This window comes from Taeniopygia guttata, chromosome 6, assembly GCF_048771995.1.
Source record: "Taeniopygia guttata chromosome 6, bTaeGut7.mat, whole genome shotgun sequence".
NCBI classification, from domain to species: Eukaryota; Metazoa; Chordata; class Aves; order Passeriformes; family Estrildidae; genus Taeniopygia; species Taeniopygia guttata.
This window is the reverse complement of record NC_133031.1, coordinates 9,413,034-9,437,402: the sequence shown is the minus strand read 5'-3', so window position 1 is coordinate 9,437,402 and position 24,369 is coordinate 9,413,034. Positions and strand designations below refer to the sequence as shown.

General features: G+C 39.3%; 1 long non-coding RNA gene across 1 annotated transcript in view; it reads right to left on the bottom strand.

The window, feature by feature from the left end:
- The window catches only part of LOC116808539 (uncharacterized), a 262,272-nt gene extending 242,831 nt beyond the window's left edge, over window positions 1-19,441 (bottom strand). The window contains exon 1 of the long non-coding RNA XR_012056681.1: window positions 19,024-19,441. This is a non-coding gene — a long non-coding RNA (uncharacterized lncRNA). The remainder of the gene's footprint in view (window positions 1-19,023) is intronic.
- Between the last annotated feature and the right edge of the window lie 4,928 nt (window positions 19,442-24,369).

Sequence of the window (24,369 nt, the reverse complement as noted above, 5' to 3'; positions counted from 1 at the left end):
GGAGTGGCCGTGCAGTGCCAGAACTTCACTAGAAATCAGCTCAAGCCCCACATGAGACCCACTCACACTTTGGCCAGGTTTTCAGTCAGGACACACACTGCATCCCACATCATACAGAAGCTTCCAGCGAGTGCTTTTACCTCAGCCTGTTAGTGTAGATGTGTTTCTGCAGTAATATGTATGAGTCATATCTTTCTTTTATCATGAGGGACCTGCATCAGCATAAAAAGGGAAGACCTTACTTGACATTAGTGATTTCTATAAGAGAAAAGAATGGAAGCTAAAAGGTTTCTTTCCTTGCAGAAAAAATATAATAAACACAAGCACACTTTTGGAATATGTCAGAAAGAGCAAATAAAATGAAAACATGTTTTGTTTTTTTTTTTTTTCCCTAGAATATCTAAGAGAAGGCTGATTAACATGTTGGAACTTATGGCACAGAGGAGAGAATTTGAAAGATTGCTAATGTTAGAATAAGTTATAGTAATTCAGAGTCCCTGAACACGTGGAAGAAAAATAGCAGTGACATCATTCAAATGTGTTGAAAGTTCTTCAGGAAACTTAACTTAGCCTTTCACCCTGGGATGAAACTCTACAGCTTCAGTTGAAATCCTGGCTATGTGCTGCGTGGGGTGTACATCCTGTGCAAGTGTGCAGTTCTGGATAACATATCCTCCCCTCGGGGGGTGGAACCAATGAGACACATCCACCCTCACAAAATGGATTAGAAAGATGTTTCAGCTAAGAAATATTGCAGACTCCAAAGGAATACCTGTGTATGTTAGAAAATTCCAAGAAAGGAAGCAGACTCAGACTCTGAAAGTAATTTTGGCAATTTAAAAGCTCTTAAATTCTACAGTCTGCTCCTGAATGCCTGTTCTCCTCATGCAAAACAGGGTAGGTCATATAATGGAAATCACCTGACACTTTTCCAAGCACTTTAGAATTGAGCATATCTTTTGATACCACTCAAATAAATTAGAAGGTATTTAGCAAGGATCTGGTTACTAGAAAGTATGATCAGAGGAACAGAATACATCTTGAAAATTGTGTGTTGGTTCAGAAAATACAGACTGGTAGGGGGAAATAAAGATGTAAAATTTCCCTATTACTGCATGTCTCACTCTTTGCAAAGAAAGAGCACCCCACAGATTCACCCATTCTAGGGCTACTGTCTATGGCTGCATTACAAAAGTTCACCATTGATTTCCAGAAATATTACACACCTGGCTCCTGTGACAAAGCCTGCTCCGCAGCATAAATAATGATATTTGTGCCCTGAAGCTAAAGAGCTGACTGATAAAGGATATTTGATGGCCACCACACCAGAGACATTGTGTTCAGTGTGCAAACCTGACAGTCTCCAGGCCAGCAGGGTGTAATTCAGAGCTCCTCTCTCTCCCTTGTTCAGTGAAAGAAGTGACAAAGGAGACAGAAAAGAGCTGCTTGTGTCACTGCAGGGAGACACGGGTGGCTTTAGCCATCCTGTGCTGCCTCCCACAGCTCAGCAACAATGTCATTTTAGGGACTGGAGGTGAGTGTTTGCAAGGCCACCAAGGTCAGGTGACAGGCTGACCTCTGTGCTGCCACCAAAAGAAGAGCTCAGGTGATGGCCCTGGCTTCTGCAGCTGTACACTGAATATATCCTCTGAGTCTGAACCCTTTTAGAGGTAGTAATTCCAAAAAGGAAGTGTGTTAATGGATTCTTAAAATACTGCCAAGTCCTTCAAGTACATACTTGGAATGCTGGCCAAAAGAGGCAGAAAATGCTTCTTTTCCCTAATTTCAGACATATTGCTTTCATTCTGAGCATCCTATTTGAGATGTCTTACCTTCTCTGAGCCCTATGTTCACCAAAAATTCAAAATCATAGATTCAAACCTAAAAAACCCCAGGCCTGTTTATACAAGGACTTCCCAGATAAAACTCCTGCTACCTTTACAAAGTGCATGAGGAGCAGACAGGCACTCACTGGCAGAGACTGGCCTCCCAGTCTTCCCTGTCACTTCACATCCTAAAAAAATATTGTGAAGTGACATAAAGAACTTAAAATAACTGCTAATTCCATTTAGAAATAACTGCATTATTCATCACACATTTTCTGGGGTTTGTCCTTTTGTTTTTAATACTGAGGAGAGTTGCATAAATATTGCAATGTTTATTTCTCGATTAATTTTTTTCTTGGAAGTTTATTTCTAATATATATTGATGTAACTAAAGCTAGCAATTAATTTACTAGATTTTTTAGCTTTTTTCTTAGAACAAATTAATGTTGGGGGATATGCTTGTTATTCAGGAATATTTGCTAAGATTTTCTGTTTGCAATTTTCTTCACACAGCTTTAATAAGCTTTTATGTTTAAGCTGGAAGCAATGCTAAGCCTATTTTATCTCCAAGTATAGGCAAACCAGATAATCTTTTCTTTCAATCCAATGGGATGCAAGCAATTCAGATCCCAAATTATTGCTTTTTATGGGGAGAACTAAGGCATAAGAACAAAAGAAGTTTAAAAACCAAACAAACAGAAAAAGTCCTACCCTACCTACAAAGGAGGGAGAGAAATAAAAGTAATAACATGATGAGCAAGGGAACCTCTAGAAACAAACTTTACCTTCATGTTTCTTTGATGCCCCAGTTGTGGCTCCCACTGATTTTAGTCAGCAGGCTTTGAGTCACTTTGAACATTTCTGAAATAGCTGCACTTGTCATCCTTCCTATTTACCCTGTAAAGTTTATTTTGACCTTTGTATTATAGATCATCTTGATGTGGTTTAGCACATTCAGTGTCCTTGTCACAAGTGTGCTGCCAGGGCCTGGTGCAGGGGAGTTTACTTTCTCAGACTGGAGTAGGTGACATTTTCAGCTAAACAAACTAAAAACCACAAAAGTAAATAGAAATATTCTCTCCAAGTTCTGATCCATCATGTTAAGGTTTATTTTCATTTCCAGAAACAAAACCACCATGCTCTGGCAGCCAGGGGAAGGAGGAAACAAGGTACTAATGAAAACATCTTATTACAGTATTGTCACAACAAATTTGTCACCAACGTCTCCCCCAGCCCCCTTGATCTTTCACCGAGCGCTACTTCTGCTAAAACTGATTTACTTTTTCATGATATCTATTATTTCTCAAATACAACACTTTCATATCAGGAACTCCATTAGCCTTTAGAAAAGTTGGTGGGTTGTTTGTTTTTTTTACAGTGCTATAATAGTCGATTTTTTGTGTGGTGAGATTTTATTTTGTTGCAAAGACAATATATTTTTAGATTTAATGCTTGTGAAGGATTCCCCATTCCCTCAAAGACTTACTCTAGGTATAGATACTTTATTTTCAGTGTTAGCAGTGGAGCATAAAATATGATAATTAAATAGCAACAGTTTATGTCTATCATTAAGGGAAAAAATCTCTAATAAAGTCAACAAAAACATTTGATTGGATTCAATAAGGTCCAACTCTAATCACCTGGCCACCTCTGATGCTCAATACCACATTTAATACATTTTACTGTGATAGATGCCTGTTGTGTATACAAAAACCTGCATCATTTAAAACACATGTGCCACACAAAATATAACTGACCTTATTTAGTGCTGTAAAAACCATCTATTTATATACAGAGAATCATGAATTTGATTGTGGATATGTTTTTCATTAATTCATGTGGAGATTTAAAAATGAAGACGTAGAAACTATATCCCATTTGCACGTGACCAACTCTTGATTTCCCTTAAAAATTAAAGCTCCTCCCATTCCCCATCTACTGAATCCATGTTAAGGAAATGCCACCCCACAGGCACAAAAATGCATGAATGTGCACGTGGATGGAACTTCTATTGACACAAACAAAATTTCAGACATCTACAGGCAGGACTTAGCCCAGAGTGTGTGACAGCTCATTTATTCTCATGGCAATGAACTGATGAAGGAGAAAGGCTCTTAATGTGACACAGCAAGCCTAAAGAGCAGAAATGGGAATTCAGGAAGCCATTCAATTGGTTTTTTTTGAAGATGTTCCTACATTTCAAGTCTGTGCTCAGCATGGTGGTCCCTGCTCCCTCCAGTCTCCAATAAGAGCTGATTTGTCCTTAAACTACAGCAGCAGATGATGCAGGACCTGGTTTTAGGCTATTAAACGCTTCAATTCACAAGCTGTCTATGCAAATTTGTTAATAAATAAATAAATAAATAAATAAATAAATAAATAAATAAATAAATAATCAATCCAGAAGGGAAGGTAGAGAAGATGCAATAGAAGAAAAGATAAGAGACCAGGCAAGCCTCAATTTCTCAGACCCACATCAAATCATAAATTGCAGAAAACTACCTTCATTATCACATTCTATGTTTCTTCAAAATTTCATGTTAAATTAAATAGTTCAGTTAATATAATTCCATTTTGAATTTTAAATTATGGAGTCTTTGTTCTTTAAAGTACAGTGCTTGTGCAGCATGTCAGGCAACCTCAGCTTTAGAGATAAAATGTTCTTGCAAGAATATTGAGAGGAAGTTTTCAACCATAATTCCAACAGAAGAGACACACAGAAACCCTTTGCATCTTGTTTCATTCCTTCTCTTTCCTTGTCCATACATGCACAGAACAGTTTGACAACCTGGGTTAGATTACTCAAATGCAAGAGAGATAAAACAGGTGATCTGTGGACTTCACCTGATTAACAACTTGAATTCTACAAGGGCTAATCCTTAAAATCACTGCTCTAAGTTACAAACTTGGCTGTCTTTCCTGCAAATTTGAAAGCACTGCACTACCACAAACGGGTTAACATGAGCAAAGAATACAGTTCCCAATCTTACAACACAGATGTCTCTTCAGAATATTGGTCATAGATTGAGCCACACCCTAATTTCCTGGGAAAATTCAGCCTGGGAATAAAACGAAGATTAAAAAAAATAAAATTCAAAGCAGATGAAGTAGAAAAGAACAAGACAGAGGAAAGGAAGAAAAGAGGAAGGAAGAGTGGCCCAAAATTTTTCTATTTTTTTTTCTACTTAGCAACAACTAGGCACCGTATTCTGGTGGAGTACAATGTACTTTGACAATAAATTGACAAAAGATAATGAAGAAAGTGAGGAAGGGTTGAATTACCAAAAAACCTCAAACCTCACAGTCCAGTTTTGATGCCAAAAAGATGACAAAATATTCATTACTAAAACGTGGCCACCTTCCTTTTACTTTCTCTGGTGGCAGTTCAGACCTTAGCAGAACAGTTCAGAAAGCGAATAAATATCTCTGATTCTTTTTTACTTTTTTTCCTAAGATCTTCCTGTTACTGAGAAAAATCTCATTTTTTGCCAGGACATAAAAAAAAAGGCTTAATTAGACTATTAGTAATTAGTTTTCATGCAAGTCACTAGGATGGAGTGGAGAAAGTGAGATACTCCTGAAAGAAAACTGTAGAGAAATTAGAGAATTTCTTAAAAAAAGGAGCGGCTGTAGCTTCCAAAACACAATTACGGCTGACAGAAATTCTCACCTCTATTTAAAATCTCCCCAGAGAGCAAGGACTGAGAAACCACCACAGGAAACTGCTTAAAGCCCTGTGTCAAAGTGATCTCTTCAGATTTAGAATGAGCAGAAAGGCTGAACTCATGTGAGGACACCTCCACTAGCACTGCTCAATGTTTCATGGGGTGTTCTGGGCAGAGTTGGGAGGTTTTGGTCTCTCTCTCTCCCAGAATGGCATTTTTCAACACAAAAAAAAAAAAAAAAAAAAAAAAAAAAAAAAAAAGTCATGGACAATAAAACCAATGCACTGAAGCATTTCCTGAAAATGCTCAAACATCTGCATCAACCCAAAGACACACACGGTGAAGTGAGAATTTTTATTTGACAGCTGATCAGCAGGGAAGAACTAAATGATCAAATGAATGCTAAATATCATTCAAGAGCCCAGTTGTTAGGGCAGGCATGCACAGGTATCATATAGGTTACAATGTGAAATGTTGATTTTTGAAGCCTACAGAGAAAGGGAAGTTGGAAGATTTGTCAGGAAGAAAGGAAAATAAAGAATGTGCCAAGGTGTTGTGCAAAGACAGTAAGTTGGAGAACATAGAAATATGGCACAAAACAATGCTGTCAGGATGATGCTGGGAGCCAAAGACCCAGTGGCACTCCGAAAACCATCCTTACTTCTTCAGCAACACCTTAAGAAGCCAACAAAGAGGCAGAATAAGAAGCCAAATAGAGGCAGAAGAAGAAGAAGCAAAAAGGGAACTGCTCTGGTTTTATTTCTGGAAGGAATTCAAGATCCCTAGTCATACTGCCAGTTACACCAACACAACTAATGAAATTCTGAATAAGAACTGATGTCCTTTTCTGGCCTTTCTCTTTCCCTCTCATTCTAACTTTTTTTTTTTTTTTTAAATTGAAAGATGTTCTGGACTTGACGCCAAATGTTTCATGCGTCAGGAAAACATGAATAATGCAGTGGAGTACTATGGTAGCATGAACTGTTAGAGAAATCACAGCTGCAGGCCTTCACTGCTTGTCTAGATGAAAATTAGGTCTTAGGTACATTCTTGATGGCAACCAGAGGCTTCAGGACAGGTACTGAAATGTGGATTTCACATGCCATGTTAGTTCTGTCAGCACATGTTGAACAACCCTGAGTCCCCCATTCCTGTCGTCGTCCCCCCCTCATTTGTTTATCCTTCATCTGTTCAAACTTCTACCACCTTGGCATTTTCTCCCTAAAATATTTCCTCCAGAGAGCTGAACCTAAACCATGGAGAAACAGTGGCTGTTGTAGCTATCAAGTTATTTTGACAACAAAACCAGAATCTCATATATCAAATACTTGCCAATCAACATTCATTGCTTTTATGCTTTTCTTGCTTTGCCTTCCAGTACTGCTGTCCAGGAATAGGGCTTTTAGACGTGAGTCATCTTTTCTGGTTTTCAAACAAATATTAAATCCTAGGCACGTATAAGACTTAATTTTATTTTTCCTCCCTCCTCACTGACTATCTTTGCCTTTTGAAGCAATGCTTAGCTGATATTCCAGCAAAAGCACCCTCAGCTCCCAGGCACAGCACCACGAGAAGCTCACCAGCATTCTCTCTGTGAGGCCACAGCCCATTCTTGCACCCTAATTTCTGCTATAATTGCATCCTATTTTCTGAAACAGTCAAGCCCATCAGCCTGCAAAAGAAGGGAAGGTAAAGAATATGGGGCTGCTGTGTCAGAAAGGTCCTACAAGTTAAAGGGTGAAATATTAGCTTAATTTCCAGGTGAATTCCTGTGATTCAGTTTCACCCCTGCATTCTGGACTGTTTCAGTGGTTCTGTTCTCAGCCTACCACAGGAGGAATACATCCTGCAGTTCTTATCTACACCCAAATCTGAATTTATGAATAGGGAAAAAAGAAAAAAGAAAAACGTGCTGAAGAGAAGTGGCTGAGATGTAGAGAGGGTTTGAAGATGCTCTCACATCTATGCTGTCATTTCTGTCTCAATTGCAGAAGGTACATCCCAAATAAAATCACATACAGTCAGCTAAGACTTCACTTAGGGAATAAGTGTCACCACCAGATGGGACTGGCAATCCTCCACCAACCCTGAGTCATTTTTCATTGGGTTTTGAGTGACATTGACTTTACATCACACTGATCTGAACGAGGAGCCTCTGCCCCCACAACTAATCCTCATCATTACACAGAAGAAAGCTCACAGGAAAAAGACAAAAGTGAAAATACTATGGCCAAAATCTGTTTTGTAATAGAATAATCTTAAGCTTCTGATGGGGCACATTCTCTTATTTTATGAAGGAGTTTAATGTCTTTTAAGAACAGTAAATAAATGGGCTACTTGAAAGCATTCTCAAGTCAGTATTGCTTTTCTCCTTCTAAGTCTGCCAATTATGGCATTTTTCCAATAACTGAGAACATAAAGTCCTGAAAACCAATGTTGAGTCAGCTCTCTGTACTGCTGGAGCCCCTCAGAAGTGCAGCACTATCAGAGTGGTTTCACTTTGCAGTGAACACACTGGCAGAGCGCAGGATTTCTGTGTCTGACTGGGAATTCCTTCCCTGACAAAATGTTTTCAGGAGTGACCAAGCCTCTGCCACCCATTTTCTGCTAAAAAAACAATCAACACGGACATTTCAATTTCCACAAGAGCACTGCAAGCAGCATGTAAAGGTATAAGAATGGATCATTAGCCAGCTACCAGAGGTTATGGCTTATTCTAGGTTTCATCTTAGCAGTATTTGAAGCAGTAAAATTCAGAAGTAACTTATCTAAAGAAGCTACACAGGCAAAGTAAACTACATTATCTGTTAATCCCTCATGATAAAGCTGCCCCATAACACCACATTAAATATTTAAAGCCACCTCCCCATGATAAATTTGCATCAGGTCCAATGTATTACATGTCACTCCTGAGAGTTTGTCAGCAAAGCCCGACAAACGGGTTTGCACTTTCTCATCTATTCTTAGCCCTCTTGTTTATTTATTCTTACATGTACAAAGATGTCTACAAATGTGAACCCACTCTGTCAACCAGGCTTGTATCTACAGGATACATGCAAAGCTAACTTCAAAATGAATTTTTAATAATTTCTTTTTAAGGCTGAGAACGGAATGGATCAAACATTGAATATGTTGTAATTTTCCAAGTTCTTCTGATAGGTCTCTCCACTCTGAAGTGAGGAAATAAGATATTTCTCAGCCCTTAGTTTTTCATCTTCAAAAATAAGACATTCTCCTTGAGAGTTGTTTTGCTACTAAGTTAAAAAATATATCCCCTTACAAAAAACAACCCAAATGCAGCTATTTTCTCTTTTCAGAAATACAAAATATGATTCACTATAATCATTACTTTCTACTGATCTTGAAGCAGCATATGTGCTGCCATTTTCATTTCAGGAATGGGATAAAGAGACAGACGAGTTTCTCCTGATTTTGTTTATGTACTTCCTTTAGAAAACATGGTGACCACCAGAAGACATTTGAGACTCCCAATGACTTCTTGAAACCATGAAATTCTAGGTATGGGAAGGTCGTCACCATGCCTTTCATCAGGTTAAGAACACACAACAGAGAACAAGCAAATATCTCCTGACAAATCTTTTCCTGGCAGAATGTGCAAGACAGACTTTGTGTTGCCAAAACTTCCTGCTCTGGGATGATATTTAGATTATAAGAATATGCACTAATAACAAATTGCTTTTCATCTCCTTATAGATACAGCATAGCTCAGAAAGTACTCACAGATGCAGAGTCAGCCACTTATGAATATTTAAACAAGATATTACCTTGCTTGTTTATTTTATATTTTAATGTTAAATTATGTGCAAAGAAATCCCTAATATAGAATAACTTAAAAATATATATCTGCTAAAGTAAACCAAAACAAAGTCTAAATTGTGCCTGTGATAAGATTTCAGCTTACTCTCCCTTCAGGTTACTCAACCTGCTTGTTTATATAAATCTAATATTTATTTTCAATGTATTTAAATTATTTGCAATAGGATAACCTATTAAATAAACTGTATTGAGGGGAGAAGCTGCTCTATTCTGGTATTCTATTTCTAAACTAACAAAAAAGAGAAATATGGGGCTTTTTCAGCCTCCTGAGATTTCTGATAGATTACTGAATGTGTGCTTTTGAGGTTTTTTTGTTTTCCTTACTAACAAATACACAGAAGCACAGAAAAATATCCTACAGCAAGAGTTGATTGAACTGGCCAAACACTGATGATAAAAATGAATCTACCTACAGGAAATTGGTGAATTTGAAAATGAGGGATGATCAATGTAGTAATTATGATTTCAATGAAAAAAAAAACCAAAATAACAATTTCCTCATATCTTGGAACCCAGAAGTAAAATATTACATAACATAGATTCAAATAAATGTTTTCAGTTCTACTGTCACTGCAAATTTCTGCTTTTTTGGTCTGAAGACACTTCAGTGGAACATGAATACAATAAAGAATGAGAAATTGAGGATTTTCTTAAGAGGGGAGACCATTATTTTGCATCTCCAATATGAGATGGAAAAGACAAAGGAACACTTTGAAATAACCTAAGGAATGCAATCAGCTCAGAAAGACCCTGACTCAGGACTGTAGTTAGGAAATGACAGAGAATGAGTGTAACAGCCCTGACTACGCACACTGAGATGTTTACATTCTTTATGTTTGAATTCCTTTTTCCAACTCCTCATGAAATATAGCAAATGTGGGATTTGGGAATGGGATTTAATGGAAGAAACCAAAGCCCAGAGCGGCACTTTACAGAATTGCTGTGGACTCCCAGGCAGAGGTAGCCATGGCTGTCCAAAAGGCAGGAGGAAAGTGGTGCACAGGCTCCACAGCCCTGCTCTATTCCCATTACAGAGGCTTCCTAAAGTAGTACAAACAATAGCTGACATTAGCAGGGTAATATGCAGTGATGCTTTTTTTACAACTTTGGCATGGGATGCCAAAAAATTCCATCAACAAAGAGCCCCTCAGGTCAATGGCCGGGGTGAATCCCGTGTCCCCTCAGAAACATTTCTTCATGGGGCCAGGCACAGAAGGGCCCTCAAATCAGCAGCAACCTTTCCCTTTCTAAACAGGGTTGAAGTATTCAAGCAAACATCTGGGTCTGGCATTCTTAACAGCTATCCCAGGCTGGGATTTATGACCATTACAAGATTGATAATACTAAAAGGATTTGTGGGAACTTTTCTGAGCTCCCACATCCAGTGATGCCTGGGGCAATGCTCTACTGCTGAAGGATGCCTGAGATGGGGTTTGCCATGGTGAACTGAGCTCTCCCCATTCCTGCAGGAAATTATTTCATTCCCATTACTGATACTGACAGCATAGCTCTAGGGAATTGTTCATTTTGGGCTGGCAGCTATGGGAGAGAGCTGCAAGTCCCCATCTCCAAGGGAAGCAGTGGATTGGTGTGCTCCTCACGCTCCCTGTCAGCAGCCAGCCTCCCTCCCAGTGCCCAGTGTCCACCAGGGAAACCTGAGGGCTGAATTCATTGAACCCTTCCAGTGCTGCTTTCACTCCTGCTGGAGTGTCTCTCCTCACACTGAGTAAAAAGAAAACTGCAGAAATTCCTAGTACTAGAACCAGAGGAAAATAATCACAGAGTCACGTTTTTGTCACTGCCTGGTGGTAAAGCCCCTTACCTTCTGACCAAGACTTTCCACAGCATGTGGCAGTAAACAAGTCTGAATGTGAAAATGCTGATTCACGTGTTCCCCACTTATGTCTTCTCCCATCAAGCTGAGCTCCGAACAAAACATCTGTGAGAGAATTTTTGTTTTGAGAAGTGTGAAAGAACATAAAAAAGAAGTGATTTTTTTCATTGCCAATGTGTGAAGGAAACAGATCTCAAGCTCCTCTCCTCTTCTGATAATCTACTGCTAGTCAGTGGTCTGAAATAATGTGTACATTACTCAAGCCAGAACTTAAGTTTTGAGAGATCTGATGACTGCTGATAAGTCAAGATTCATGTTCCCCCATACAGGGCTGACAGGTTCAGCCAAGGAGCCTCTCCCTCTCCAGTATTTGTTACTGAGGAAATAAAAGGACTTTAAAAAACCCAAACCCATGGTATACTTGTCTGAAATGTCTGTATAATGAGGCAGCAGAGGATGTGAGAAAATTTAAGATTTTTACTAGTCTAGCAATTTATTTAAAATCAGTGGTGACAGGCCCAGTATGGTATAGAAAAAGACACCAATTAAATATTACTAATTTTCACTTGAATTTTAAATGCTGAAGTTTGCACAGCCACTCAGACAAATAAGTAATAAAATCCTGGGGATGCTGGACTATGGGGCAAGCCCTACTAATACTCTTACCTTATTTGTCCTTATACTTCTTGCAGAACCAAGTATCTTTGTGGGTCTGATACCCTGCATCTGTAATAAGTCTTGAAAAGTGTAATGATTTCTGTGGAATCCTTGACTGGTTTTGTTGTTGCTTTTTTACCCCAGTCTGAAAAGATTTTAACAGGTGGATTGTCAGATACAATTTTTTCATGAGAACAAGCAGCAATTAGGATGTCTTCTTCATAGGTTAACTCCCTGACCTCTCATGGAAACAGAAGGAGAAGGAGTGGCCTTGTTGAGCTGTTGAAAGCTTGCAAACCACCAGCATGCATTCATACTAATTCCTTCATCAGCTCCACAAGAGCAATTCCTTTATTCCGTGGGAGTTGGAAGGCTCAGGAGCATGGCTGGAATACATTGTGAATGTTTACAATGGCAATTCACAGGCTCTGTGCACTGCCTGGAATGAGGAATTCCACACATCTTCTTTGCCAAGGCATGAATAGGTTGGACTAGATGATCTCAAAGGTCTTTCCCAACCTAGCTAATTCTGTATTATTCATTCAGCCACCTTCCTGGTGTCTCCAAGTTGGTGCAACATATGGTGAAAACACCCTGCTACCTGTCTCAGGACTGAACACAGATCACCCAGAATGTAAGAACTGCCCCTTCAAACACCATGCATGGGTGTGCAGAGGTAGATCTCCTCCCTATTCATCCTCTCATGCAGCTGCAAGGACACCACGTGGAAGGCAGTGACCTGCAGAATCCTGGCCACTTGTCAAGGCTGATGAGAAGTGCAGCTGACAAAGGAGCAAAAAGCAGCAGCTGCCTCGTGGCTGTTTGGGAGGTGCAAGCAAGGCATGGACAGCACAACTGCAGGAGCAGAGAGAGACCTTGCAATTCCCAATTGTCGAATACACATGATAGAACAGGAGTCCAGCTGCTCCCATTAGCTACAGCGCTTTTCAGAGCCATCACAGAACTAATTCCTGTATTTATCCCCACTGTTGCTCCTCCCTGACAGACCAGTAGGAATTGCTGTATTTATTGTATTGCAGATTGATCCCAGGAAAGCCAGGCTTCAGCTGAGAACCCCAAAGGCTGGGCTGACATAAAGGACTGGAGATTATGAGCCCAGAGTCCAACAGCACCCAGCTCTAGCACAGTTGTGGCACATATCTTTTTAAGGTCCCACTATGAAGGTTTTATCTATCCTGCCTTTGGCTGAAGTATGGCCCTGCCTAAAGCTCTATGTTCAAATGGAAAAATTGTTTATAAAGGATCACACTATAAGTTTTTTAAATGAATTGTCTCAAAAAAAGGTCCTCACTACTTAACTTTCGTTAAGTTGAAACCATAGGGATAAAAATGCTTTCTTCTACATAATTCCAAAGAAAACCTCTAAATGGGATACTGGTCGAAAAACTGGTAACTTGTTCAAGGAAGAACATTTTGGCTAATAACTGGCACAGGGGAAGTAGTTTATTCTGGTATCTCAGGCTTTTCAGGAGTCCTGAGGACAGCAGAATGAATGGTTTCATGATGTTTTTCTTGTGAGCACATGGAAAAACAAATTCCACTTTTCTCAAAGCTCTCTCTGCAGCCAGGTGTAGAAGATACATTCTGCAATCTCCTAGGCAATTACAATATTTCAATGTGAAATTAAAAAGAAAAAGAAAAAAAAACCCAAAAAACTACAAAAAAATGAAAACAAATCAAGAAATTTTGATTAAAACAAATAATTTTTACGTTTTTAGTTAATCAATAAGTACCAGAAGTGAAGCAAACTTTTCTGGTACACCTTCATCAACTGTGGATTACTCATAAGGTCAAACATTTGCAAAGGAGGTTATTTTGAAACCTTGGATTACTGCAGAAGCATAGCCTTATCTAAATTAGTTCTGTCCGCACTCTCAGCCAATAAATTTCTCCACGTGTTTACATATTGATTTTTTCCCATCTTTTATTTATTTCAGCTTTGGAAAGAAAAAAAGTCTATTAAGAAGCTAACAGGAAGTATGTGTTCCCAAAGGTTATTTTTTGGTTGTTGTCAAATGTCTCTTGAGCTGGATCACCTTACAAACGTAAATTAAAAGGTTTAAAATGTTGTGATCCAGTGTAGAATTCTAATTTGACTTATACAACACATTTCTCATTCAAAACACAATGCTTTATTTCTGTGTTGTAACACCCTGCTGATCTGGATCAGAACCCATGAGTTCTCAGTTCTTTCCTGGGATACAGAAAAAGAATTGCCTAAAGAATCTTTATTCTATTTTTCTAGTCCATCCATTTTGCTTCCCTTTCTCTGAAATAAATAAAGCAGTGCAACATATATTTAGCAGCCCCATGAACACCCACAAGTAAGTGTGAGAGTTAATAATCAGCAGCAGCTTGTGAGATTTCACAGATGGATAATTAAAAAGTCTGTATTTAATACTTCATGTTCTCTCTGGTTTAAGATGTGGACAGATTTTCATTCCTGGGACACTCACAGCCAGAGCACTTAACCTCTGATACTGCAGAGGAGCATTTTTGGTTCTTGATGCTTTTCAGATGCTCACAAATTACTGATTTCACCTTGAGCATTTGATCTCATCCAAAGGTGTGGCTTTTCTGAGAGATCAACAGTGTTATACAAACAAATAAATACTTAGGAATACTCAGCTGGTAGTTCATCAACTCATTTACAGCAGTTGTGATTAGCTTTTATTTCTGATGAAGCTGTTGTCTCAGAAGTTTTCAGAACAAAAAAGTATGAGAACATTTACCATTCCTTGGAGACTCAGATCTCCTGAATCAGCTCTGGAGCACCAGTTGGGAGACCCATATCTGCCTAAAAGCACAAGGCAGACAATTCTTAGTGTGGAATCAATGCATACTGAACAAAGTCCTGCTTAGAAGCAAGGGCTGAGTGAGTGTGCAGCAACAAGAGTGCAGCCAGCACCTCTTGGTCCTTGGGAAAGGCAGAACCCCTCAGCACAGCCACCTACACAATCCTACTGCAGTCTCACTTCCGAGTCCGTGAATTTAGGCAGAAGTACTGAATTCCAATACAGTGTGGTCCATAGCTGAGGCACAACAACAGTAGTACAATAAAAATAGTCATTTCCAGAAATAAGTGCATGAAAGCTTACCTAGGAACAGACACTTTCCAGGGGTAAGAAAATATGCAGATACTACGAAAAACCAAAAAAAAATCCCACCTCAAATCTCACATAGTGGCTGCTCTACAGCAAGTGTGCTGGTTTTGACTGACCTATCCAAAACTTGTGTTTTGTTTTCAAATATCCTTTATTTGTAGACCTCCTCCCACCACAAGCGGCAGAGAGAAACATGACAGACTCAGAGAAACAGGTTAGCATAGAGACCTGCATTCAACTTAACCCGCTAGTGGTTAGGCTCTGAGGCAAATTATATGGTTTTGTTTTCTCATATTCAATAAACATTTTCAACAGCCTGCCTAGTTTCAGGACTTTGCAAATGGCTGCAGATGCACTAATAGTAAGTGTGAAACATGAGAAACCCTTCCAGTTGTCTTCCACCACCTTGTGTACAAAAATTAGGAGAAACTAGAGTAACTTTAAATCCTGCAGGTGTCTTTTGGAAGCACAGAAAGTTTTCTAAAATTGACTTTACATTGTAGCACTGATTGCAAGGCTCTGGATAATAAATTCTGCTACAGCTTTAATTCATTAACCTGATAAGGCTCATTGGTTGTCACAGAGCTCTGAAGTGCTGCTTCAAGGTGTTTTCTGGGTAGAGATTTCATTTTAGACAGGACAGGATCAAGGATCAAGAAACTTAGGTCAAAGCATTTAAGCCACTGAATAATGAAGTCAGAGCGGTAGCATCTTACAGCTGCAATGAATATCATTATTGGCTACAAAAGAAAAATATTCAGCAAAGAGCTCACTGAGCTGAGTTCCCTGTTGTATTAGGCAATTGGATCAGCCTATGCTATCATACCTGCCTTTTAGGATGACTGAACTCTCCAGCAGCAAGCTTATTGTTTTTGGTCTGGTGCCACTGCTCCAGCACATCACCCTTCTGCTCTGAGGGTTCACTGTGCTTTGAGACAGCAGCTTTTATGTCAGACTAGCCCAGGAGCAGCCCCACACTCAGCCTCCCAGCGTACCCCAGCTGACATCCTGGCGCTCCCTTGCAAGTCTGAGCTCAATGCCCTCCTTCAGAGCTGCTTTCCAACACATGACCAAGTCACAGCAGAAACTCCCTGCCTTCTCTGCTGCGATTTGTTCTGGGTTTTCTTCTACCTTGAATGTATTTCCATCTCATCTGCTACCAGGTTTTGTTCTCAGGGTCAATAATCTCCCTTGTTGAAAACAGGCATTTTATTTTGGGGCCATGAGTAACACCTGCAGGCCTCTCTTCTTTTCCATACAAGGAAAAGGGTCACCAACAAGGTTTTTTCTCTTTTTTGGCTACACTGATGTCCAGATAAATGTGATGAATTAATTATCACCTTGTCCTGACTTTTTGTACTGTAGCTTATTTTTCTGGTGAGATTCTTCTGCATTACTTTAACTCATAACTCCCAATTTCATTTCAGTGATTTCATAACCCTCTTGAACACACAGCCCTTTGCCTTGAAGGCTTTTTCTGTTGTTCCTAAAATAAACTCCAGATGACTTTCTACCTGTAACTTGAGGATACTGCTAGTATTTAAATGCTTTGGAGTAGCTGACATCTTTTCAAAGGTGTTTTGAACTCAAGAGCCTTAATACAATGGGCACTGCCTTAGGCTTATTAATCATTTCTCTGTTCCCAGCAGTAATGCCAGAGAGCCTCAGCTACTCAGCCCTACCATAACAGAGCAATCCCAAAGGGTCCTCAAACATCCTTCTTAATCCTCTTAATTTGTTGTTCTTAACCCATAACTAAGGCAGGCACTTGACTGTGTCCTGGCACATCCACCACAGCACAAGCTGAGGTATTTCAGCAACACAAAATTCCCTCCTTGGCTCCTCAAAGGTTTCTCTGCCATTTCCACACTGCCCTCCCAGTTCTGCTACTGTCAGCCAGCCCATTTTTTCCTCAGTCAGCTCTTATAATGGCCTCTAAAATATTTTCCTCTTGTCCTAAAATACTCTGTTCCTACCTTTGAGCTGTCAAATCCCCATCTCCCACAGAGGCTGATCCTGCTCCCAGCCATCCCTGTTCACGTGCTGCCTTGGCAGAGAGAGCAGGGCAGCCCCATTTCAAAGTCCTTTTCTCAGCCCTCTAGTGCAGGGTTTCCAATTCAATCATAACTTATTTATAGACCTATTTTTATCCTTCTCTTTTAATTCTCCTTAACTTGTAGTTGATAACAATTTTAGTGTAGTTTGTACCTGAAAACTACTTTACCATTCTTGCCCTAAGCAGTCTGAATCCAGAAGTGTCCATTTCAGCCGCGCTTTCCCAACTTGCTTCTGTCCCATTACAAGGTTTTTCTGTTTCTCCTGATTTGCGCAGGCCCTTCAATTTTGAAATTCCAATGAAATCCTTTAGTCTACCGTGTTTTTTGCCAATCTAGATATCCACCTGTTACAGAATTTCTGAGAGAGAGAGGGCATGATTTATGTCTGGAGTGAGAATTGAGCTACTCCAGTCTAGGCCTCAGATTTGGGCCTTGTGAGGCCTCTGACGCAGTAAGAAATTAGTTGTGGCGCAGTTAGAAATTATGTTAAGGTAACTACGAAGTAATGAGCTATCAGAGTGTGAATTGGGGTAGAGCTGCAGTGTGAAAAGCCTGACCACCTTAAGGTAAAGGTAAACAATGTTAGCGTGCCAATCAGAGTGCCTTGTAAACTGTAAACTATATGGAAGTGTATATAAACTTCCATCTCATCACTAATAGAGGGAGAATGTTGCATTAATCATATTGGTTGGATGTGCATTCTGTCCTGTCCAGCTTTCCCATTATCTGAGGTCACTGGTCGCATCCGCCCTCAGGTTCTGCCCTGGAAACTCCCATTTCTCCACGTTCTGTCACCTGCACTATTGGCATTGCAGTGCTGGCTCATTAATCACACCCATTCTCTTGTCAGTCTTTGGGACCACACTTTCACCAGCTGTATCCCTTATCCTACTACAGTTCTCACTAGTTTTATCACCTCATTCCTTGTTGTCTACCATACTATCCTTTATTTCTGCTTTTTTTTTTTTTCCTCATTTACTTCTGTACAAAAAAAAAAAAAAAAAAAACCTGGAAGGCATTAATGTTTCATGCACAACTAATATAGAAGTCCTCTCTTACATCATCTATGCTGATTGCTGTACTCAGGAGGTTAAATATGGGCTTCAGGTGGTAATAAAACTAATACATGATTCAAAAATTCATCAGTGCTTTGCTGCTATTTTACATGCTCCTCTCTTGAACAGGTGTCTTAATTAGAACAAATTAAGTCTACTTTTTTTTTTTTAATAATAAAGTGTATTTTTGACAGTAATAGTAAAACTACTTGCTACATTTCTGTGACTCATTTTAAGCATAGACTTTGCAGCCACTGCCAGGACCAATGTTAATTGTACCTTGCACTATATCTTGAACTCTCCTTGAAGCAGTGTAAGTGTTTAAGTAGGCTAGAATTTCTTTTTAACTTTGCTTCTACCTTAAAAAAAAAATTAATAAATTCACTAAAAGAGACAATGAGGTGCATGTAACTTTCTTTTCTCATGCTTTTTGAAAGAGATGATTAAATTTCCTTTCTTTCCACCACAAAATACATGCAAGTTATTTCTTTTCTACCTTGTCTCAAAACCAGAAGCTGTTACGCATCTGCAGTAGAGCAAAAGTGCCGTGAGATGGACACAGAGGCCAAGATCCAAGAGGCCATGTAGGGTGGGTAACAGCAGTGGAGATAGAGCCTGATGGTTTGCTGTTCCAATCATGATCAAACCAATTGTTACCAAAAAAAAAAAAAAAAAAAAAAAAAAAAAAAGAAGAAAAAGCATTTCATAGGAAATTGGTATCTCTAGGTTGAGCAGAGCTGTAAAACACAATTTCAGAAATTGAATAGCGTAAAACTGCTGAGGGAATTCCCCATGATTTTTGAAGCTCTTGGTGAGATTTCTACGCTCACATAAAAATTGAAAGAAAAACTGAAACATTAAATATTTGTTCTCAGAGGCTCTTCCAGCTGAAAAAGGTTTCTCTGTGCCTATTATTACTGTATTTAGAGATAAGCAGTGGACACAAAAACACGCCCATCAATCTTACCTTTGGTTGATTTTGAGATTTCTGGAAGCGTATGCTGGTGACATTTCCTTCCTTTGAGAACCACAGTCAGAACTAACAAAAGACAAAGAGAATACAGTCACTTTTCTCAAACCAGTTTTGCTTTTTAAATTCTCCCACTTTTCCTGGTGTGTTTCCTTTCAACTAATACACATGGCCTGTCATGCTACTGGAAATTGCCAGTTGATAAAATCACCAAGTCAAGAAAATGGAGTAGGGACCCATTTTGAATGAGCACAGCACCTCCCAAAGCCAAACAAATCATTATTTTCTTACAGGTTTTGTTGTTAATCCAAGATGCTTGCAGACACGTAGAGAGTAGGGACTATGGTGAGAGCACAGCCAACACTAAAGAAGACTTCAAGCATCTGCAGCCCTTTATTGTTCTAAAGTACTACTTTTTATACCCTTCATCTTACACACCTTACACCTGTGTGCCCTCTGTACCCTTTTTGGTCAGTGCCCCTGGGCACTCCCTGGCTCATTGCTGTCAATGCTCCTCACAGCTGTGCCCACCAGGGATGAGGCTTGGCCACAGCCCCACTCCCAATCACCACAAACTGTGTGCCTGCAACAGTAGAGAGCAGTGAAAAAGCAAGATACAGGGTTTTTGGACAAAGACTTAAAATAAATGTTCCAAAGGTGTCAGATGCATTACTTGGCCAGATTAGACATTTTTCATCTAAATTATTTTTCAAAGGTAAACCAGGTTTTGCCTGTACTCAATGAGCAGAATTGCAAAATTGTTTAATTCCAGTATGAAATTCATCAGTGGTTAATCCCATAGTAAAAATATGGAAGGGCTTTCCTGGTTTGTCCAAGAAATACTGTATGCAGGCATGAAGAAAAAAGAACTTTTTTTTTCCCATTCTAACAACTGGAAAAACCTGTGAAAGGTTAGAGATATTTCATCTTCATTTTGTATATATCCAAGCAAGCTGAACAAAATTATTTATGTAGGAAAGAAACTGGTTTTGTCCTAGGATGATATCCCAAAAGACATTTTAATATAAAAAGGAATACATTTAGTATATCAATTGATTTCATTCCTTTTTGTAAAGATGATGTGGGTATTGCCAGGAGTCTATACCCCATAAAAATAGCAGCAAAAGCATTAGTGATTGTCTGCATATAACAACATTTTACCATATCAGCCCTTTGCAGAGATTCAAACAAGTATTCATATAATTGTCTTTTTGCCCTTGTGTCAGAAATAGTAAAAATTTTGCTCAGCATTTCTCAGCTCTTATTTTAATACATTGTGCAGCTTCTCCAGGAACAGAATCGTGGTTCAGTCTGACAGGGTGAGTTCACACTGCAGGAAGGCTCCTGTGCCAGGGCTGCTTCATCCACCATGCAGCACTTTCCTCCCTGAAGACCTCATATCTCTGAGCACAAATTGGATAGATAAACTCCTTACCATGGCCACGGCAGAACTTTCAAACACCTGACAAGGACAGACTCCCTGCCACAGCACACACAGCCCAGCCTGCCACAGCTGCTCTGATACCTGGGAAATCTTTGGTGCAGGGAGCCTGACACTTCCCCAGGAAAGACAGACTTGGTTTAATTCCATCCATGTTTTACATGTGAAGCAGGAATGTTTGATTTATACCACAAAATGTCCTGCAAGTGACAACAGAGTAAGAGAAGCAGCTTTCATTGGCACAGTGCTGAGAGATTGTGGAAGCCAGACATGGGCTGCTTTCTACCAGCAAGAGGAGATATCTGGAAAGAAATGCACATGAGCATGGATCCTTTAATAGGAAAAAATTTCATTCAGGATCTATGGCTTATCTATTTACACCAGAGTGTGTATTTCATAAACCAGCTTGTTGCTTTGTGACCAATTACTGTGGGATTTTTATTAGTACTGCAAAAGGGAAATATTTTAGAATTGAATTATACTCATCTCTTTCAGGAAACATTTTTATTTAGAAATATATCTTAGCCTTTTCTACAGGGATCAGTTATAAAACAAAAATATTTTATGTACCTATTTAGGTGTGGATCAATAAAACTTATTTTCATGGCCATTGTGTTGATGCAGTAGTGACTGCTGAATTTGCCTCACTCTGTCTGCAATCCTTAACACTTAATTCAGAAAGCTCCATCCTGCTGTAAACTGTAATGCTACAAGTTTGGGATTTAAGTGTACATAGAAAACAAAGTGAACCTAACACACAGAAAGCTATACTCTGAATGCGAGGTTTGTTTGATTTAAAATCAAATTATCAAATAAAAAAAAAATGAAAGCACAGCAGCTTCTCTTAAATGCTCTATTTAAAAAAGGCACACCATTTCTCAAGCTGCTTTGTATCATGTTGGCCTCATCATTAGTAACCATTCTGAGCCATTCTGTAAAACAGAACAAAAATAAATTTGGTGTGGATGACGGGAATTTTTAATTAGTTCAACTCTGCTTTGCAAAATCACTCATCAGTTTAGTGTCACAACCTTCAAACTAGCAGCAGAGTGGGTACTGATACAGAGCCTGCCCCATGCCTTCAGAAGCTGCAGGGAAAAGTGTGAGTTGGGAGATTTGTCAAGCCCCATGGAAATGCTCATTTCTGTTTCTCATTGTGAGAAACCAACTTAAGGATCAAAATCTATGAGGATTAGAACCTTGATAAATGAATGTCCAGTTAACCACAAATGGAGCTCCCAGAACTGAGAAAAATCAGAGTTAAGTTTGCACAAAATTAATGCTGCCCTCTGGGGAGGTCCAGAATAATTTGGCCTTTAATTAGTCCAAATAATTGATATTTGGGACTTCCATGGGAGTCTACAACTGATCTAGCAGCCTCCAATGGAAGAATGAGCTGTTGAGTAGACTGCTGGCATCATTTTTGGCTGTGTTCAGCCCCACCTCCTCCTCACTCCTGCAGACTCCTGCCATGCCATTCCAGTGGCTCACACTGACACACGCTGGGACAAGAGAAGTGGGACAAGCTGGGACACAGGAGTGCCCCTGCAGTCACAGCCACCACCCCAGGCTGAGCAGGACACTGTCACCAATGTGCCTTCATAAAAACCACCTGTGTGTCCTTTCTGAAGCTAATACTGTAGCCCTGCCCCTTTGATCAAGAGATACAAAAAACAAGTGGAAAAACTGGGAAAATATTGACTTTCTGACTGCCGTGGTTTTGGTTTGTGACAGATGATGTTTTGCAAGAGCTTTCTTTTCTCATTTATTTTAAAAGCAGGAAACAAATAAATATTATAAGTAAACTGTGACAAAAAAAAAAAAAAAACAAAATACCAAAAAACAAAAAACTGCTTAGATTGAACTATTTGCTTAACACCACACAGAAGTCTGCCCCCTCCAACCCTACTCTTTCCTCCTCAAAGAGCTACACCCATGTCCTACTCCCAGAGAAAGACAGCAATGTCACTAAAAAATAATTAAAAATCACCTTTATAATGGAAGCTCATAGATTACTTTTCCTCTAACTGTCACATACATCAGTACAGCTCTGTTTAAAGGAAAGAAAAGTAAAGTCTTGGGAAAATTCATACATTGCAGTGGTGATGAAGCAGATGCTACAGCCAGTGTACTGTAAATTTTAGTTAAGTAATAAAGGTGAGTGATATTAAAAAAATAAAAATAGACACAAATAATAGCATGAGCAAAGACAAAACCAACAGAAAAACCCCTGCAGCATCTCATCTTTCCTGTAAATGACTGTGTTAATAAAGGACAAAGACAGAATTAAATAAGAGGGAATAGAACACTCAAGTCAGAAACATTTCTAGATATTCACTGATATGTTTGAAAAGTTTCCAAAAGATGCCACTGACTGTTGGAGCAGGGAAAATCTATTTGCATATTTCTAGTGCTGAGGCAGTCATGTTCATAGCAGATGTTTGTCAGTCACACTTTACATGCCCCAAAAGAGATATATTGCCCAATCACACAAAAAAAATGCATTTAGGGCAACTCTTGGTCACATCTGGCTAAGAGCAGCTGTGTTGGAACAAAGGTAGACAAATTCCCCTGTTATGTAAGAAGCATCAACCTCCCATTAAACATTAAGATGGAAAATTTATTATATTAATTGTGGTTTGTTTTCCTCTCTCTTCTCATTGGAAAGATAATAATTCACTTATGAAGCAAGAATTGTTTTCAGGTTGGTTTAGGAATTTTTTCTTCCTGATTTAGCCTAATGTAAGATGTAAGGACTGGAATATTAAAGGAAAATTAATATTTCAGTTGCCTACAAAGGTGACAAATGACAGAAAAAAGAAACAAAAGTATGAAGCTAAAACTGGGACAGACAAAGCAGCCAGGTTAAAAATGAATGTGATCATTACATTTCCTAAAAAAATCAGAAAATAAATTCTAGTTAGGTGCTACTATTAAACTGAGAATGACAAGCAAGTGCTAGAGTTAAAAGGGCAAGTCATAGTCCAATATTTATAAACAGAGGCTTCTGAGCATTGCACACACCAAGCCTCCATTGCTGCAGCGTGTGAACACAGGGCTCTGGAGTCAGGAACACCAGGGCAAGCAAGGGACGCTCGAGGTGTCATGGACTTAACTCTCTGTTTACTGAAGGATTCTTTACAGAAGGGCTGCAACAGAGAGAATTTTAATTACAAAGCGTGAAGCTCTGGCAGCACTGGCTACTTGGACTAAACCAACCTCTCCACCTTTGACAGCCAGATGAGAAAGAATTCCTTCTACCCCAACTCCTCTCCTGGGCTTGTAGATGAAAACTCCAGGACTGGAGGAAGAATAGGAGTGATTTTTTCCATCTCCCAACTGCCTAGTATCACTGAATTCCTCCTATCCCATTTAGGAGAGGAGTAGGGTAGTTGTCTTCATGTAATTGGTCTAATTGCAGAAGGTCCCCACCTGAAATGTAAAGCGGCTGTACAACGGGTCACACCTTTGCATATCCTGAAGATTTAGATTGGAAAAGAGTGCAAAAAATCAATTTCTCTAACTAGAAGTCTGACAGCAGATGAGGGGGTCAAAAGGCTGGTCAGAGAGGGTTCAGGGAGTGCCTTAAGGATTGCTTTAACTGACAGGTGTATTGGGTTATGAAAATGCACAATTGCTTTTACTGACACACAGTTGTAAAGAGCTGTAAAGAGCTCCTTAAAAAGAGGCTGAATACAGCAGATGTGACATTGTTGAGATAGGATGGGAATGAAAAGACTTTACTTTAGAAGGTGAGAGAATAGAACTCTGATTTATTTAAAATACATTGTTTTTTATATAGAGTTTTGTGTAGACCAACTCTATTGGTTCTGAAAACAACTTACACTGTTGGTGCATGATGCACAGTGGTAGAACTTAACTACGAGCAATGTGAACAATAA